The sequence below is a fragment of the Dasypus novemcinctus genome, chromosome 20 (assembly GCF_030445035.2).
Source record: "Dasypus novemcinctus isolate mDasNov1 chromosome 20, mDasNov1.1.hap2, whole genome shotgun sequence".
Lineage (NCBI taxonomy): Eukaryota > Metazoa > Chordata > Mammalia > Cingulata > Dasypodidae > Dasypus > Dasypus novemcinctus.
Genome location: NC_080692.1, coordinates 40,144,746 through 40,163,999, shown reverse-complemented (window position 1 = coordinate 40,163,999; position 19,254 = coordinate 40,144,746). Strand labels below are relative to the sequence as shown.

General features: G+C 37.8%; 1 protein-coding gene and 1 long non-coding RNA gene across 2 annotated transcripts in view; one reads left to right on the top strand and one right to left on the bottom strand.

Moving 5' to 3' along the window:
• On the top strand, positions 1-12,659 carry LOC131274802 (uncharacterized). The gene is made up of 3 exons (XR_009182095.2): positions 1-148; positions 10,676-10,717; positions 12,364-12,659. It is a non-coding gene; the product is annotated as an uncharacterized lncRNA (long non-coding RNA).
• Positions 1-19,254, bottom strand: part of PIK3C2G (phosphatidylinositol-4-phosphate 3-kinase catalytic subunit type 2 gamma) — a 646,925-nt gene that overhangs the window by 389,089 nt on the left and 238,582 nt on the right. The window contains exon 4 of the mRNA XM_058282853.2: positions 8,201-8,233. The gene's annotated coding sequence lies outside the window, so the exon portion shown is untranslated. The remainder of the gene's footprint in view (positions 1-8,200; positions 8,234-19,254) is intronic.

Here is a 19,254-nt window from a genome sequence, read left to right as displayed (position 1 = left end):
AGCAGGTTTGTCATGTTTAGGAATCTATTTTTCATCAAACCCTGGAGGGTTACATGGAAAAAAGCTTTGCACTTACATAATGAATACGGGAAGCAAAAATCTGACAACAAACTAACTTCGCTGTGCTAACGAGAGTTCATGCCAAAAGGTACTGAACAGCAATATACAAACAAAACCTAATTCTGAAAAATGTTTAAGGTGTGCATATTTTTCCTTAAGTTATACATTTGAGTGTAAGATTTGAGGGAGGTCATGGAACCATGGTTTGAACTCACAGAAGCAGAGGTGAATGTTTGGTGAGTTTGGACTATCAAGATATTCTCTTCATTTAAACAGGATTTAATATGACTGCTTTGTTTCCTAGTTTAGGAAAATGTTAATTTTGTACTTTCAGCCTTAGGACCCAAGGAGAATTTGGATTTGAAACTAACTTTTAATTATCTAGTCATAGTAGAAAAGAAACAGTAAAAGACGAGTATTTACACCTTTGGCAAGAAAGTGGTTGTGGGTAGTTATGTTGTTGGTAGAGTAGTATATGCTGCTGCTGAAATGAACAATGTGTGGAGATATTGAGAAAACATGAATTATCAGTTACATGAAATTATATAATTGGATCCAGGAACTAGGTTCAGCAAGAACTGTAACTGGGGAAAGTTTAAGGAACCAAAAATTAATCGGGTCCTTTTTTTGGTTACCAGAAATAGTTCATAAAATCTGCGTGGGTTTTTTTTTCTTCTTCTTCCTTTCTTTTTAATTTTGAAGTAGTTTTTAAAGATTACTTTCTTAGATGGAAGAGTAGAAAAAAAAAAACTGAGAATGGCATTAGTGTTCCGGGCTGCTTATAAACAGATGTGCCTTTCCCCTCCCTACCAAGGTGTGAGAGGTTAAGACAGAGTAGAAAATAACCTAGAAATGGAGGTGGTGCCACATGGGAGAACAGCTGCACCTTTTTATTTTAGTAACAACCTGGAGAAAAATTGTTCTTTTGGAATTCTGGAGAGGTAGCGGGCTTAAAAATCACTTCAAATGTAATGGTTTTTCCTTAGTAAACTTGTGCTAAACATTTAAAATCTCTTTCAATGAATTCCTAAAATGAATCAATAATTTTAAAGAAATTAGTAACCTGAAAAATTTGAAATTTTTGTGCCTACAAAATCTATCATTCTTAAATCCTGATTAGAGTGGACCAATGTATATTTTGCAGGAGGAACTAATAGTGTTGAATCAGGTTGAAGGGGAGCAATCTAATCTCAGGAAGAATGAAAGATAAGGGTTTAACACAGTCTGATAATTATTATTCATTAACAGAAAAGGTACCAAAATGTGCCATGTTCTTTGTTTTCTTTGAAAATATGCCCTTCAATATCATCTCTTTCCTTGCTTGACATGTAAGCTTACCTATTTTAATAGAACTTTCCATTAAAAATAAAATCTGGTGGACCATTACACCTTTTTATAATTTACTTTTGTATGACTTTCCAATATATAAAACTTAAAAAAAAAAAAAAAGTCATCTCCTCCACCTGACAGTAGTCTAACCATTTTCAGGCAAAGCATTCAAGACAAAATGATGAGCCTTCAATGGTGAAATTGCAAATTAAAAAAAAAAAGTCATTACAATGTCACTTTACTCCATTTCCCCATGTGTTGTATTAATATTCCCTTTGGGTTATTTTGTATATGCGTTTTATTTTAAGATGCAAAGTTAAGAAGTGTTAGAAACAAAAGTCTGAAGTGTCTTGGTGTAAAGCCTTCTAGAACTTTCCTGCTCATCACATTAAGAAACTAATGTCCAAGAACATATAACCTAGTTTTTTTTTCTGTAGTTTCTTTTTGTTCAAAATGCCTTAACTTTCAGAACACACATTCTGAGATAAATTTTATGTGCCCTTGCTTGTCAGTCTGTGCTCTTGTAGGATCTCACTTATTACATAAAAAGTTCTTATAGGGTACCTGCTAGGTGCTTAGCAATTACTTGGTGCTAGGTGTACCATGGTGAAAAAGACTGATAAGTCCTGCCACATGGAGTTTTCAGGTGCAAGTTCCTACCCCATTCCCATTGCCAAGTAGAGTCACCTGAACCTACTTGTCTAAATAGTATAAAAATAGAATGTTTTCTCATGAACTAGATCTAAAACACGTCATTATTACAAGGTGTTGATAATCGGTGATACATGGGGAAAACTGTACTGAAAGCAAACTACAGACAATAGTTAAAAGTAATATTTTAATATTCTCTCATGAATTGTAACAAATTGTACCACTCCAATGTTAACTGTAATAGGGATGTTGTAATGGATATGGAGTTTTTCTTTTTGGAGTAATGAATATGTTCTAAAATTGACTGTAGTGAAGAATGCCCAGCTCTGTGATTAAGAAACTGAAAAAAATGGAAATGTCTTGATCAAGTTATTTGGAAATCAAGTGCTAGTTGTAGTGTTGCTACATTTATTTATTTATTTTTAAAGATTTATTTTTTAATCTATTTCTCTGCCCTTCCTCCCCCCCGCCCCCAGTTGTCTGCTCTCTTGTGTCCATTCGCTGTGTGTTCTTCTGTGACCGCTTCTATTGTTATCAGCTGCACTGTGTTTCTTTTTGTTGCATCATCTTGTTGTGTCAGCTCTCTGTGTGTGCGGCACCATTCCTAGGCAGACTGCACTTTCTTTCACGCCGGGTCGCTCTCCTTATGGGGTGCACTCCTTGCTCATGGGGCTCCCCTACGCTGGGGACACCCCTGCATGGCACAGCACTCCTTGTGTGCATCAGCACTGCGTGTGGGCCAGCTCCACACGGATCAAGGAGGCCTGGGGTTTGAACTGCAGACCTCCCAAGTGGTAGGCAGACGCCTTTTCCATTGGACTAAGTCTGCTTCCCTGTTGCTACATTTAAAGTTAATTGCTTTTTTTTTCATTCACTTTAGTTTCAGAGGAGGAAAAAGTGAATCGATAGAAAATGAAGTCTTTATAAAGGTAGAACTTTTAAACCTTTGGAACTTACTTCTTTAAAACCAAGTATAAAGTAGTAAGAAATTTATATTGATAGTTCCAACCTTATTCAAAGTGGGTCTCTTGACATTTTTTTGGTAAGAAATTAATCCAATCATTTCATAAACAATTATTCAACTACTAAAGAATACACAGAGATGATTCATTAAAGAATATACTGAACCTTTTTTTGTTATTGTTGTTTTTTCTTCATTGTTTGTTTGGAATAAAATCATACTTTAACAATATGCTCTGTGGGGGTGCCCACTGTTCATTAGTGGCAGTGGTGGATGCTGTGAATACACTTGCTACACACCATTCCACCCCCTTTCCTGTGTACATGCCTGTTTTCTGAAAAGCCGAAGATTACACTTCCCATAGGACTTTGCACTCATGGGTCAGGATGAGCGTTAGCTTCCACCAATAAGATGCACTTGCATAGATTTTGAAAGATGGGTGAAGGAGCATTTGCGTTGCTTTGGGATTTATTTTTCCTCTTGGCAATCAAGATCTTGGTTTCTAAAGTCGTTTTCCAAGCCCATTCTCTACTTCCTTGGTGTTGAGAGGTACCTATGGCAATTAGCTAATTTGCTAAGCTAATTCCCAGGTTTCTGACTTGGGAGTTGCAATAAAGTGGAATGTTCACACTCATTTGTTACAGTGGCATCCCAGGTCCATGGATGTTTCAGTTCCGTGGTGCTCGGTGTCTTTCCAGGAGGCACAGCCTAGAGCCCACCATGCTGGCTTCCTTTCATTAGATTTATAAGTACTTTATTCTCTGTATTAAATAATTTCCTGCTTTAAATATTTATATTTGTCTCTGAATAATGCCATATAGTGTCAGGCTGTGAGGTGTCACCCATAATTTGTTCTCAACCTATGTCCATAATAGACTTCTAACTGCTCATCCACTTAATGAGACTTTCTCACCTTCCCTTGACCATGTGTCTAATCTGGACAATGAAATTCAAACAGAAGTTATATCTCTGGCTGTTGTCCTTAAAGGGAGAGAGCACACAATATTCTGGCACCTTTCTCTATTCCCAGTGGTTGTATCATAGAAGAGAAAGAGCAGCTTCCCTGAATCCAGAGACAGAAGTCACATATTGAGGATGGTAGAACAGCTGTGACAGCACCTACCAGTGGATGATTTTATGAAACACAAATTTATATCTTGTTTAAAATGCTGATTTGGGGCTCTCTTTCTAAAAAACATTTTATTGTAGTAACATATATCCAACAATATTGCCTATTCTATTTTCAAATGTGCAATTCAGTAGCATTAATTACATTCACAAGATTGGGCTACCATCACCAACATCTACTACTCCAACCTTTTCATCTCCTCAAACAGAAACTCTGTGCCCATTAAGCTATAATGCCTACTCTCCCAGCCCCACCATGACCCTGGTACTCTGATAGCTATTATCTGTCTCTATGAAATTTGTTTTTTTCTAGGTATTTCATAATACATAACACATAACTTGATTATTAGAAGTGGGACTTTGCTGTAATAAAAACATATGGGACATTGCTTAACAACTATACTGCATGCTGGAAAGCTAGTAATCTTTATTACGCCAAGGCAAAACACTGGTCAAACTATCACTTGCAACCTTTAAACAGGCAGACTATTTGCCAAAATAACATGTAGCATTCATGAACAACTCAATGCTGAAAAACACTGAAAGTTGATATGCGGTCGCCCCTCGGGCTGAAGTGTGGTTTGCTGACCTAGCGGGGGGGGGGCGGCCGCGGTAGGCCTATTCCAAACCGCTGCCCCTGTAATAGGGTGGTTGGTCGGGCCCACCGCCACCCCTGAAGGAAGCTCGGCATGGGCGCAGAGTGCCCTCGGGTCTCCCCTTCTCGGCAGCCATGCTTCCATGGCCGCCCCTCCTCCCAGATAGTGCCACATGATGCCTTCTTTCTCCCTGCGCAGGCGCAGGGCGGAAAATTCCAGTCTGCCCTTTTCCCCTCCCCCGACAGCAGCAACAGCCAGGCGTGGGCGGGAAACTCAAGTCTGCCCTCTACCCCAGCAACAGCAGCCACCAATCACTAAACCCTGCCACTTCCCCCAGCAACAGCAACAGCCAATCCCTAATCACCACCCCTCCCCCTTCCAGCACCTCCCACTGACCTTTCTCCGGTAACCAATCAGAACAGGGCATGGCTTCAACCAATCAGCCTTCCCCAGCCCCTATAAAACTGTTGCCTCTCCCTCAATAAAGTGGACTTGCATGTTTACCTTGTCTCCGCGGTAGTTCTTCTGCCGTGCGCTCTCCAGTCCTGAGAGCCCCTGACAAGGGTCTGGCCTCCCTTGTCCCCAGTTCATCGCCTGCTTCTCTGGGCGACCCCCTCTCGCCGGCTTCGCTGGGCGACCCCATCAGCCGAACCACGCAACCCCTGTGAGACCGACCCCTCATCCCAAGTGGGACCGACCCCTCGTCCCAAGCTGGACCGACCCCTCGTCCGCAGCCAGACCCCACCTCTACCGACCGAGCAAACCATCGCATTGATAGATGTTGGTTGTCTCTTGTTTCTGTGCAAAGTTCTATGAGAGGGAGGTACTTGGTCTATTTATCAGAGGTGAGTTTAAAGCAGCAGCTTTAGCAGTAAATAGGCCTCAGGTTTCCTCAAGGGCTCACATTAAAACTTCTCAGTTAATTGGGGTCCATTCTAGTTTCAAAGGTTATATTAAAGGGGATGCTTTCTCAGCTAAACTAATGTCTTCAGATAGCTTCAAAGTAGACAGTAAATCCAAGAAGCGCAAACTGTACTGAGCAAAGGCAAGCATATAGAAGAGGAAGCCTGCAAGCAAAGCGGCTTGTTTAGATGGGATCTTTGGGTATGGTTATTTGCCCATGGAGCTGATTGTAAACAACCAGATCGAAAGCATGCTAAGCTTTGGGGAATATTGTATTGATTTGCAAAAGCCAATGTGTGTTCGACCTTTAAAGCAACACAAAATATGTGCATCCTTCATGAGGTAATACTTTACAATTCTCTCTTAAAGGGAAAATTAGGATGATCAAATACTTTTGAAAGTGAAAGGGACAAATAGTTAGAATAAAGATCCATTCATTAAATACTCTGACATTACACCATGTATTTGTCAGCTCAGGGGTGCTGATGCAAACTACCAGAACTCTGTGGCTTTTATAAAGGGTACTTACTTGGGATAGAAGCTTACAGTCACAAGGCCACAAAGCATAAGTTACTTCCCTCACCAAAGTCTATTGCCACGTGTTGGAGCAGGATGGCTGCTGGTCTCTGCAACTGTTCAGGCTGCTTCTTCCTCCTAAAGCTCCGTGTTTCCAGCTCCTTCCATTCTCAGCTGCAGGGTGGCATAAGTTTCATCTCTCTTCCCAGGGCTTGTTTCTTTCTGAGCTCAGGTGCTCTGTTCACAAGGTCAGTTGTAAATTATCTGGCAAATGTCTCATCTCTCCACAGGGCTCCAGTGTCAAAACCAAGTTCTCTCCTTTGTATTCTTCTTCTCTGTGTATCTACTTCCTGGGACTCTAGCATAAAAACTCTCACTCTCTCTTCTGCCACGTGGTTTTCTCTGAGCCCCTGCCCATCAAGAGGGCAGGGACTCAAAGTCCTACTGACATTGCCCATTCAAAGCTTTAATCATAATTTAATCAACTAAAAGTAAAACCTCTAAATTTAATGCAATCTGATATGCCCAGAGGAACAGACCCATTTACAAACATAATGCAATATCTGTTTTTGGAATTCATAAACAATATCAAACTGCTACATATCAGAACAATGAGTATAAATCAGGATCGTCACATGCAAACCAATCTTATGGGCACTGTAGAAATAATGGACAAAGGAGACTGTCCCAGAGTGAGGATGGAAACAGAAACCATATATGAAAAGTGACAAAGAAATTCCTCCCAAATGATAAAACCAGGGTTTAATCAAAGACATTGTTCATTGCCAGGGCAGAGAACATGTGAACTTTCCATGAAGCAGGATTTGATCATTGCTTTGATAAATGAGATATACTTTTCCTATCCTTATCATTTCTGAATGGGACTTTACTGGTGTTTTGTGTGTAAGAGGAGCTGGCATTTGGGAACAATTATCTAGCTGTATATTTGGGTGGCAGACTACAATTTGTTCCTCAGTATCATTTTTTCCCCTCCTTCCATAGTTCTGGACAAGCAATAAAAGGTCACATTTCCCAACTGCCTTTCACCTACATGTGGTCAAGCAACCAGATCTAGATGATGAAATGTGAAAAGAAGTTCTATATAACTCTTAAAATATCTGTGCTCCTAAAAGGATTAGTGGAAGCATCTTTTTATCTGCTTTTCCCACTTGTGCTGCTGGGAGATGGTAAGAAATAGAATAGCCACTTTGGACCAAGCAAAGGAAATCTTGTGTCATCTTTTATAATAAGGAAGAGAGAGAAATGTGAGAGAGAAAATTCTGTCTTGTTGACGCTACTGTTATTTTTGGTATCTTTGTTACAGAGCCTAGATTACAACTATATTAACTATCATAGGAGGCATACATTCAAATAATTATTTTTCTTAAAAGTTTGCTTATACTACTTTTTTTAAAAGATTTATTTTTATTTATTTATCTCCACTCCCCCTCCCCCCCATTGTCTGCTCTCTGTGTTCATTCACTGTGTGTTCTACATTGTCAGGCGGCACCAGGAAACTGTGTCTCTTTTTTGTTGTGTCATCTTGCTGAGTCAGTTCTCCATGTGTGCAGTGCCACTCCTGAGCAGGCTGTGCTTTTTTTTCACACGGGGCAGTTCTCTTTGTGGGGGGCACTCCTTGCTTGTGGGGCACCCCTACGTGGGGGCACCCTGCATGGCACAGTGCAGCACTGCATGTGGGCCAGCTCACCACACGGGTCAGAAGGCCCTGGGTATCGAACCCTAGACCCCCTATATGGTAGGTGGACGCTCTACCAGTTAAGCCAGGTCCGTTTCCCTCATATTACTTTTGAAAATTGAATAAGAATGTTTCTAGGCACAGGTTCAAAATAAGAACATTATAAAATGTTGATATTCCACAGATTTAGAACCAAAATATTTCCAGAGGATATTTTGGATAAGGAATTCATTCCATGAATATGGACCCCACTAATAATTTAGATGAATTCTAACAAACATTCTATCACATGTTCACATCTTAGGCTATTACAAATTTCCACATGGATCAGCATTAAAAAGAAGATAATATATGGTCTACCTGAAATGTGATTTTACAGTCTTGGGTTCCAGCCTGAAAAAAAGGAAAGCAAAAATCAGCAACTGAAAAACAATCTATAGTAAATTGTATATAATATTCATGTTCAATAATATTGAGTGCACAAAAAGAAATAGAGAATTGATTTTAGAAGGAATTTAGAATTTTTTTTTCCCAGTGTGACATGGCTATAAAAGTCTTCTCATTGTTTAAAAATAAAAACAAAACAGAACATATATTTCTCTATTATTAAGCCTGCTTATTAAAGCAAATTGCTTGATTCTCAAACACAAGAACTAAGGGTTTAACCCACACTTTCTTCTTTCTATCTGGCTCTTAGAAGCAGCCCTAGAAAATTCTCACTGCCTGATGGCTAATAAGGTTGCCAGGGTGAGAGCAAAATTGATTGATTTCTGATTCTATTATCTCCTTTTAAGACTAAGTCAAGTTATCCAGATAAAACCCTTCTTAATCTCTTTTCTTTTATTTCTCAGATTGCATTGCTCTTTATCTATACAATAGAGACATGCACTACTATATGCCTTGAATCAGAATGTGCAGGGAAGTGGATTTGGCTCAACTGATAGAGCATCCACCTACCACATGGGAGGTCCAGGGTTCAAACCCAGGGCCTCCTTGACCTGTGTGGAGCTGGCCCATGCACAGTGCTGATGCGTGCAAGGAGTGCTGTGCCATGCAGGGGTGTCACCCACGTTGGAATGCCCCATATGCAAGGAGTGCACCCTGTAAGGAGAGCTGCTCCACGTGATAAAAGTGCACCCATCCAGGAGTGGTGCTGCACACACGGAGAGCTGATGTAGCAAGGTGATGCACAAAAAGAGACACAGATTCCTGGTGCCACTGACAAGAATACAAGAGGACACAGAAGAACACACAGAGCAAATGGACACAGACAGCAGACAACTGGGGGTGGGTGGAGGAGAGAGAAATAAATAAAAAATAAATCTTAAAAAAAAAGAATGCATATTTTTTTTGTCCTGTTTTACTATAGATTGAGTCTGCATTTTATTCACATCTGCTTGCTTCCTGAACATTATAATCACCAATTTTTTAATTAATTGATTGTCAATTGATCTTGGCCTTGCTTCTGGGTCTTCATGTATTTCCATATACTTGTATTTTTTTTCTTAACTACCTGCATTTTAAAAACATTTTTTCCCTTCTTTCATTGATTTGTTTATTCCTTTGTTCATGTTGTTGCCCTCTAGAGCCAAAACAGATGCAATGGAATTTTTTAAAACAACTTTTTAAAATGCTCCTTTTTCTACATATTGTTCAACTATAATCATTTCTCCTGGGGTATAATGTGTATACAATGAAAATGCATAAATTTTAAGTATAGAGTTTGATGAGTTTTGAAAAATGCACAGACCTATCTAATCTATACCCTGTGAAGATAGTTCCATCATCCCAGGACACTTTTCCTCATGCGCCTTCCCAAACAATCCTCAATTTTCCTCCCAGAGGCAATTGCTAAACTAGCTTCTATCATCATAGATTAGTTCTACCATTTAGATCTTCTGGATTATACTGTCTTCTGTGGAAGTCTTTAATTTTGCTCTAATGAGCAGTGAATTTGATGGTGTTGATCCTTTCGGGCTTGATTACAACAGAAGGCTAAACCAGCCCCGCAACTAAGGTGCGTCTATTCTGGAGTTTCAGCCCAGTGTCTAGGGCATTCAACAGGCTCTCCCTGCTCTGGCTGATGGTGCCTATAACCTATTTCAGCACTTCTCCATCCAGAAACTCTGTTGGGTTCGCAACTCCACAGCAGCTCTTCTCTGCCAGGCCTTTGGCCTCTCCCTCATGTGCATGCACAGCTTAGAATTTAGACAAAGACTCTAGAGGACACTTGCTCATTTGTGGAGGTCACTGTCCAGTAATCTTTCTTTGGCATCTTTTCCCACAAATAGGAGCTACCTTGGCAAACCCTGGATGCCAATCTTTGACTCTTCTACCCAGTGATATTGCTGTTTTCTGTTTGGGCTCCACTTCCCTTTGGATTGGAAAGTGCTCCCTGCCAGAAAACCAGGTTGAATGTAGAGCAGCTATTGTGTGTTTCCTTTCAGTAATTACAACCCTGAACTTGCTTTTTTCTGGTGTTATATTGCTGTAAGCAATGGTAACTGGTACTCTAGAATGGCCGAAACTGAAAGTCCCGTAACAAGGTTAATTTTTGCTGATATATTTTTGACATTCCATCTCTTTAAAAATAGAATAATGCATTCAATACCTGTCTTATATGGTTGTTTTAGGTTTAAATAAAATAATCTTTGAAAAATACAGTTCTTTCCATAATGATAGATCTTCAGTATAAGTAAAACCCTAACTCTTCAATATAATTAATAGCCTAACTTTTCATAAAAATACACAACTCTATTAAAGAGACTGTAATTCTGGAAAATAATATATTTTGGAGAATAATATATACTTTTACCACTTCTCAAATTTTTCCAGCAAATTGTCCTATTGGAAGGGAAGTCTCAGCTGGCCCACACAGTAAGTATGAAATTTATTGAAGGTGCTATATTTGATCTTAAAATTGTATGCATGCAATAAATAATTACATTGGGTTTACTTAAAAAATAGTGTTTCTTCCTCATTCCAATCTTTGAGAATATTTAGAGTTGGGAAATATCACTGTATAGTTCTATAGGTTCAGTTGTATCTCGTACATAGGTAGTTATATACTTCTTAAGAATTGTAGTAATCTTTTAAATTTACCTGAGAACTGAAAACATTGATTTGAATCTGAATATTTGGTTAACTTAATTCCAAACATTAATATTTGAAAACCATTGTGATTTGTGTTTCTTAACTGAGTGTTCCTTATATCAATTTTCTGTGAATAACTATAATTTAAGAAACATTTAAAGAGAATAAGTGTAATTTATAGATACGTTTAAATAACTGAGTAGGCTTTATTATATTCTGAGATGATTTTTTAGTAGAGACAGAGTATTACCATGGTGCCATCACATGTCATTTTGGTTCTCTCGGTCCTCCTCCCTTAAGATAAATTACTGGTGTCATTTGCAAACATCCTCCCTTACAAATGAGTGTGGTGGGCATAGTCCTCTAATACATTGTAAATTGGGCTAAGGAGAAATTGAAACATAGCCAAGATCAAATTGTGATTAATTTTGAGTAATCTAAACCTCTTTATTATATATTTTAGGAAATACAGACAATATGAAATCATGAATCCTCAAATATTTAATGAGTGATACAAGTTTTATTCTCAACTGCTAATTAAAACTATTGAGCACCTTAAAGATAATTTTACAAAAGCAAGAGTTTGGCTCATTGGTGCACTGGTGATACTAAAGGTTGCACTAAATGCATGTTACATGATGAGTTTCAAATATACTTTCCTGTCATCCTCTAATATCATCACATGATTACAGTTATATCAGAGACACATCTTTCATTTGTGAGATATAAAGACTGATAAATAACAGTACTCAAGCAGACAAAATAGCTCTTAGGATATAAATGATTATGATTAAAATTTCCAATTCCCTCAGAAAATTAGGAGTTGACAGTATAAGTGGACTTTGACCTCCCAAATATAATAGTTTTCCATTAACTGGTAAATAAATTTACTGTAGTCAAACTTTATTACCTCTTATATTGCCACCTATATTTCTACTAGGCAAAGATTTCTATAAACTCTAGGTAGAAAAGTCAAGAATTAACAGAATTCTCCCTTCTTCTCTGAGAAATTTTTTATGTCTCTCCTGATTTTTCTGATCTTTTTCAGGTTCTCCATATGGTTTTTACAGCCTCAGTTTTTCTAGCATCAGATACATGTTTAATAACCATTGAAAGATGACAATTTTCTATAATTCTCTGGTTTTCACAATCATAGGCCATCAACTGTTATATAAATACATTTACAAATGAACTTTACTAAAAGCCAAAACAGAAACTGGTATTTTGTCATGTAAAAGTGGTCTGCTTTTCCAACATGTCCCTTTATATTTTATCTTGTTTTAATGCTGCAATATCTAAACCGTTGTGTGGCTAGTTTTTCCAGATGATAAATTAGGTCACAGTCATAGGAAAATATTTAGTTTTAAATGTTAGTAAAGAAAGGAGAGCAGAGAATTTATCTGATATGAATCCTTACTCTGTATTTCCAGAATTTCAGTTAACTGTTAACTTGAATCTTGAAGAACACACATCTGTTTTGTTACGGATGGGAGCAAACCTGGGTATCCGACTACTTTAGAGTGCCACCTTCTGGAAATGGAATGCTTCTCTACACGTCTAAAAGCAGTCATTGTAATTGTGAGTGGGAGTATGACTTGGTTCTGAGAAAAAGCATGCTTCATGAGAAATATATGCTCCTTAGAGTTTAAGGAAAGACAATAATATGTGGCAAATGGCAGAATAAATGATTTTTTACTGCTATACAAATAAAGCTCAATCAGCTTCACCTTTTTCTCTTCTTAGAACTAAATAACAAAGTTGATCTGCTTCTACATTATATAGCATCTTTAGGTCTAATAAAAACACATAGAAATATGTGATACTACTGTTAACACCATTAAGGATGAACCAAACATTAGCCATTCCAGAGCATTTAGAGTATGTTCTAAAGCTCATTAATGGAAATATATTTTGTTTCTCATAAGACATGAGACACCTGGCCTTTTCTGACAATTCTAACTATAATAAGATAGGTAAACTTGCAATTAGTTCAAGTTCAGATTTGAATCAAAAGCATCCCACATTTTCCCCTCCCCCCAAAATTATATTTTCACTGAGAAATTATTAAAGGGTTTTTTTAAAAAGGAATTATTAGTATTTCTACTTTTGGAAACTTATGGAAGTTAAGATGGGCATGGGAAGAAGAAAATTTTAAAAAAGATGACATCCTATTTCTGAAAATTCAACTTCATGAAATGTGAGTTGTTTTTGAGGCTTCACTTATTTAATGGAAAATAAATAAGCTGAAGATTTTTCAATTTCTGATTCCTGTTCTAATTTCCAATTCTGGTTTCTTGAAGATTATGTAAATACATGCTAGTTAAATTTAATCTCAGTGCTGGCATGCAGACTTTTGGCTAACTCTTGAACAAATTTGTTGTACATGATCGACCTCCTGCCCATGGAAGATACCACTAATAGATCCTGGTTCTATTTCTCACTAAGCTAGGAAATCGTTTCTACAACCCTTTTTCCCAAACAGCTCCTCTCAGTAGAATAGAGTTTGTTTATGAGATGAAATTTACTGATTATCTTGGGCCTAGTCAGACCACAAGAAGGATGAAATGGAAAAAATGCTTTAAGTCAAAGTGGAGGAAAATGAAGAGCAAGGGTTAAAATCAGTTTTAAAGGAATGGCAGAAAGGCAGTCACCTGCATTGCCAATAGAATTTAAGTCAGCAGGCGGGGATAGCAGTCTCAAACAATCTCCAACTAAATTTCACCATTAGACATTCATTCATGTAAATACACATGAAAGGCCAACAAAAACCTAATACTATTCCCATCATTAACAATTTTATCATATTTATTTCTTTAAAAGTCAGCATAAATCAGTCATATTAGGAACAGCTCTCTTTGGGGCAGAGAGCAAGACAGTGGGCAGAACAGACTGAAATTTTTAGAACAGGATGTAGTCCAAAGACAGCAGGTGCCATAGCAAGAGAGAGAAAAGCAGACTGAAGATTCTGAGTGTCTAGGAAAAATCCAACATCCTGTAAGTCTATGAAGTGACAGGCTCTGTTTTGGGTTCTTAGGATATGGAAGAACATGTACTGGAGTCCCAGTAACAGAAAGCACCCCACTGGGTCAGAGAGATGTACAAAAATGGAGGTGTTTGGAACCATTTCATTGAATTCACTAATATGCCTGCAAGTAGTACCAAAGTCTAAAATTGAGGAAAACGTGCAAATAAAGAAAACAAAATTACATAGAGAGTTAAATATAAAACCAATATACAATGGTTCAGAGCAGAGTTCTAAAAAGATCACTGAAAGAAACATATGAAAAGAATAAGACATGGTAAAAATAGTGTCTTCACATTTATTATACAGCCCTGACATATATAAAGAATATGATGATTTTAAGGAGGAAAGGAAGAAGGAGAAGCGCACAAAAAGCAGTCCAGAAGCCAAGACGGGGGGGGGGGGGGGGGGATCCGATAAAAGCACTGCCTGTGCTTATCAGTAAAGTTCATTTTTGTTGCAAGGGGCAAAAACTTAAGTGAAGTTCGTTCTGGAAAGAGACAGAGTGTGTGTGTGTGTGAGAGAGAGAGAGAGAGAGAGTTTATATAATGTGATAGCTGACTCAGACACTGCTTGATCTAAGAAGTAAAGAGTGTCACAGGACTTGCTCTTGCTTCCTGCGTCACTTCTGCCTTCCTCTGGGTCTGCCCTGTTCTTGGGGACCTTGGCTGCTCCGAGGAGCATCTTCAAAGCTTACACTGCTTAGTGTCTGAGCAATTCTGACCCACGGATCTGCTTTGAGTCTGCCTGATCCCAACTGTCCTGGCTCCCCTCCCTGAACTGAGCTCTGTAGAGAGCTGTTGCCAGGTGGTGGCCACAACTGGAGAGGCCTGTGCACTCCAGCAACTGGGATTGGGGGGCTGCTTTTACTCCAGTTATGCTGACAGGGGGACAGGGGAGAGGACAGGGAGGGGGCCTGGTTGGCCACTGGTGCTATTATGAAGAAGAACTAGATGTTGGGCATGCCCCAAACAGGTGTGTAAACATCCTAGGAGAAGAAATTGGAGCTGTCAAATACAATTTCATAGTCTCATCTAGGTTTCCTGGTGTTCTGGTTCTGGGAGATATCAACAGGTGTTCTACCGAAGCAAAACTACCTATAATCAAATATGTTTGGTAAACAGGACTTAAGAGATTTCTCTGAGACATATTAAAAATGCAGGCTGGCATAGTAAAAGCTGTGAGAAGTCCCAGAGCGAGGAAGCAAATTTGCAGAGTTTATTGAGTACTCAATGTGTTTTATGCAGCATATTATTTTCATTCTCAAGGCCATTTTCATACGGTTTGGGAAATGCTGAAATAGAGTGTCTCCAAAGCAAAAAATAAATTAACCTCATCATCTTTGCCTGTTGTCTTTAAATATTCAAATCAAAAAATTCCGTTTATGCCTCAGAGCCTGCCAAGCCAACCTTTGGTTATAGTGTGAGTTTCCATGCATGTCTGCCTGTGGAGAACGCCCTCGAGCTGCCTGTAAGGACGTTCTGCATTAGAATGCCAGTCGGCATGGCGACCATATTCCCAATGGAAATTTTCTAGGTTGGACCCTGGTTTTACACATAAGCCTCGCAATCTTGGTTACTGTGTGTTTATCCATCAGAGATGAACACCCGTGTGATGTGCCGTGCACATGAGCCTGCAGTAATAGTAAATTTTGATCCTGAACCTAGGGCCATTCAATCATTACACCTCACTGGGAAGCCACCCAAAGGTGGTCAGCTGCCTTGCATTGGAGGCCCCCAACTGCCCTTTGAGGGTAGACCAGGTAAGGGGTGAATAAGGCCCCACTCCTACAAGCTCGATAAGTCCCATGGCTTGAATAATTTTTAAATCACGTTTTTTTTCTTTATTTGTTTTTTTAATACTACATTCAAAAAACATGAGGTCCCCATATACCCCTCACCCCCCTCACCCTAAATCACGTTTTTAAAGCTTTCCAATTAAAAAGTATTTCTCTCGATTAAATACCTTTCATTTCATTTAAACTGAGCACTTGAATACCATTCCTCTCTTTAACTCCTCCCAAGTAAATATTAAGGAAGATTATTCCAGAGAAACATATTTTACACCTTGAAATTTTCTTTCCCCTTCTCCTCTCTTTCCTTCCTCCCTCCCTTTCTCCCACTCCTTGCTCCTTCTTCCTTCCTTCTGTCTGCCTTGGCTCCTTCCCTTCTCTTCCCTTCTTTTCCCCCTTTCTCTCTCTCTCACTTTGTATCAACTATTTTATCTTAAGATTTTTAACTCCAATTTGCCTTACCAAATTCTTCACTTCCCTACCTAGATGTATTGTTATTAATTATATAAAAACACTTATTGAATAGTTTTAAATAAAAACCACATACATCCTAAAACTTAAATTTAAATTATTAATCTGTTATTTTTCCACTTAAAGTTAGATGCTTCCTCTCTGAAGGAAGGAAAGGAGGAAGGAAAGATAGATAGAAGGAAGGAAGAAAAAGAAAAAAAATAAAGACTGAAAAAAGAAAGGAAAGAAAGGAGAAAGAGGGGAAGGTACACAAGCAGATAACCTTAAGATGGGAAAATAAACAACACTTCACCTGATATTTAAAAATGAGAAAAGAATATAAACAGAAAATTCACCCAACAGGAATTATAATTAATCACTAGAACAAATAGTCACTTTTGATGATGTTGAAAATTCTAGAAAAGGACAATATATTTTATTAATAAGCTATCAAAAATTTTAAAATAAAAAATACTAATGACTAGTTGATGAAAATTGTGCAGTATTATGCTAGTGGTGGTGGTAAAGTAGCTCTAAGGATTCCATAAAATATCTATGTGCTTTAATTTTCTATACCCAACTTGGGAATTTATAATAATGAAATAAATTAAGGAAATGTGGAAACATAATAAATATGGTAACTCAGAGTGATTTGTAATAGTAAAAATTTGGATATAATTTTACTAGTTAACTATATGAAAATGTTTAAAGAAATAATGCTCTGTCAGATCATTGGAATCTTATGGTATCACTAAATTTACAGATATAACTATGAAGCAACAAAAAAAGTTTGCAAATTAAATACAATAAGCAGTGTATCACATTGTTTATTGTAATGAAAACTAATAACATACATGCAGTTATAAATACACTTTAGATGGAAACATTGAGAAATAGAAGACATTATATTCTGCTGGTGAGAATATAGTCGTTTTTCCTCTTAAAGTAAGAATATGTATGTTTTAAATGGCATAACAGAATGCCGCAAAAGTATTGAGAGGAAACAGAACAATTTCATGATAAAATATTGAAATATAAGTAAATATTTCACTATGAAGTAGGTTTTTAAATGTTTAATTATTTTGCTAATCAAATTATAGTGTCATAACATGAATATCAAAAAGTTTAAAATACAGATATTAACTTTGAGTTGAAATGTGATTTCACAGGAAATAAGAGATAATAAAAAATCAGGAATAAAATACTTTAGTTGCTGAGTAAGAAATACTCCCAAATTAGAACTGAATATAATAAAACATGCCTGCTTATTTTTCCATAAGGGTTTTCCTATAATTCTGGCTTTCAGAACCTCAACAAACAAATATACTAAAATAAAGATTCTCCCTTAATCTCTTATAGGACTTTTCAGTTCACATGGTTTATCATTTTATCCTCACAAATATTCTGTGAAAGAGACTGGGCAAATGAAAAGGCATACTCTTTATAGCTGAAAAACTGAAAGCCAGGGAGAATATAGGTTTTGCTTGGAACCATGTGGAAAGATATAAAGCTGGGAATAAAAGCCAGATCTTTGACTTCACAAAGAAATCTTTTATAATAATCTGAAGAGTTAATTTTTTAAAAATTTTGCTAGGTACAGAGCATTTGTTAAAATAACAACATATTGAACAAATTGTGCTTTCTTCCCTCCAAACCACCACCAAAGTTATGTGTTACCTACTTTGCATCATTTAACCCTATATTGCCATACATTCCTTCTCAATTTTTTCTAAAACTTATGCTGATCATTAAAATGGAATTCAAAGTGTCCTGAAGAAGAGACTATCTTCTCCTTTGTTATTCTCCTTGGAGTCAAGCCTCTTAAAAACAGGCAGCTGTTCAGAGATACACCCAAGTAATGTTTGGGAATCATAGTGCTTTCCTGATATGGTTAACATTTGACTTTGATATCACTTTCAGAAAGATAACATATCAGAGAAAATTATCTACTTCCTGGGTCTCCCAGTTAAATGTAGTTCTCAGAAACCCAGAAATCATGTATGAGAGAAATTCAGAAATCTATCAAAACTAATGTAAAGTTCATGCTTATTAAATTCTCGATTTTCTTATAGCCTTTCAGCAACCTGCCAAGGACCTCCAGAATTTCAGTTTGTTATTTTGCCTCAAGTAGATGGATTCTATAATGTCTTTTTCTACTACGGGTTTGATTAGATCTGATCATACCAGAATTCTTTTAGGATTCCTTTCTTTTTTCCTTTTTAGGTTCTGTTATTAACTTATGATTATCTTTTTATCTCTAATGACTGACAGTTAATTTTGTACTTTATTGTATAGTATGGAATTTGGAAAAATGCTTTTTTCTCCTCTATCAGGCTTTTCGTAGCATATAGCTATTTTGCTTGATTCTATATCTTCAATTTTGCAAGATTACTTTGACAGCTAATATTCTTCTGTCACCATTTTTATTCTAACATCAGGTAATATAGCCTCTATGTTTCTTATTATCCCACTGTGCTCTACTATAACTACCTCTTTGTTTTCTCCTATTGAGCGTAAGTCCCTTGAAGGCAGGGCCTCAGTCATAACATCCTTGGTGCTCCTTTTATCTATAATAGTATCTGGAACATGAATATACTTAGAATGTTTAATAAATTAATAAGTTCATGAGGTTCCTTTAAATATTTTTAAAATGTTTTGTTTTTATTTCCTGTGGTATTTCTTTTTTTTTTTAAGATTTATTTATTTTATTTCTCTCCCCTTCCCAACCCCACCCCACCCCACCCCACCCCACTTGTCTTTCTCTCTGTCCATTTGCTGCCTGTTTTTCTTTGTCCGCTTCTGTTGTTGTGAGCAGCACGGGAATCTGTGTTTCTTTTTGTTGCGTCATCCTGTTGTGTCAGCTCTCCGTGTGTGCGGGGCCATTCCTGGGAAGGCTGCACTTTCTTTCAAGCTGGGCGGCTCTCCTTACGGGGCACACTCCTTGCGTGTGGGGCTCCCCTACACGGGGGACACCCCTGCGTGGCACAGCACTCCTTGCGCACATCAGCACTGCGCATGAGCCAGCTCCACACGGGTCAAGGAGGCCCGGGGTTTGAA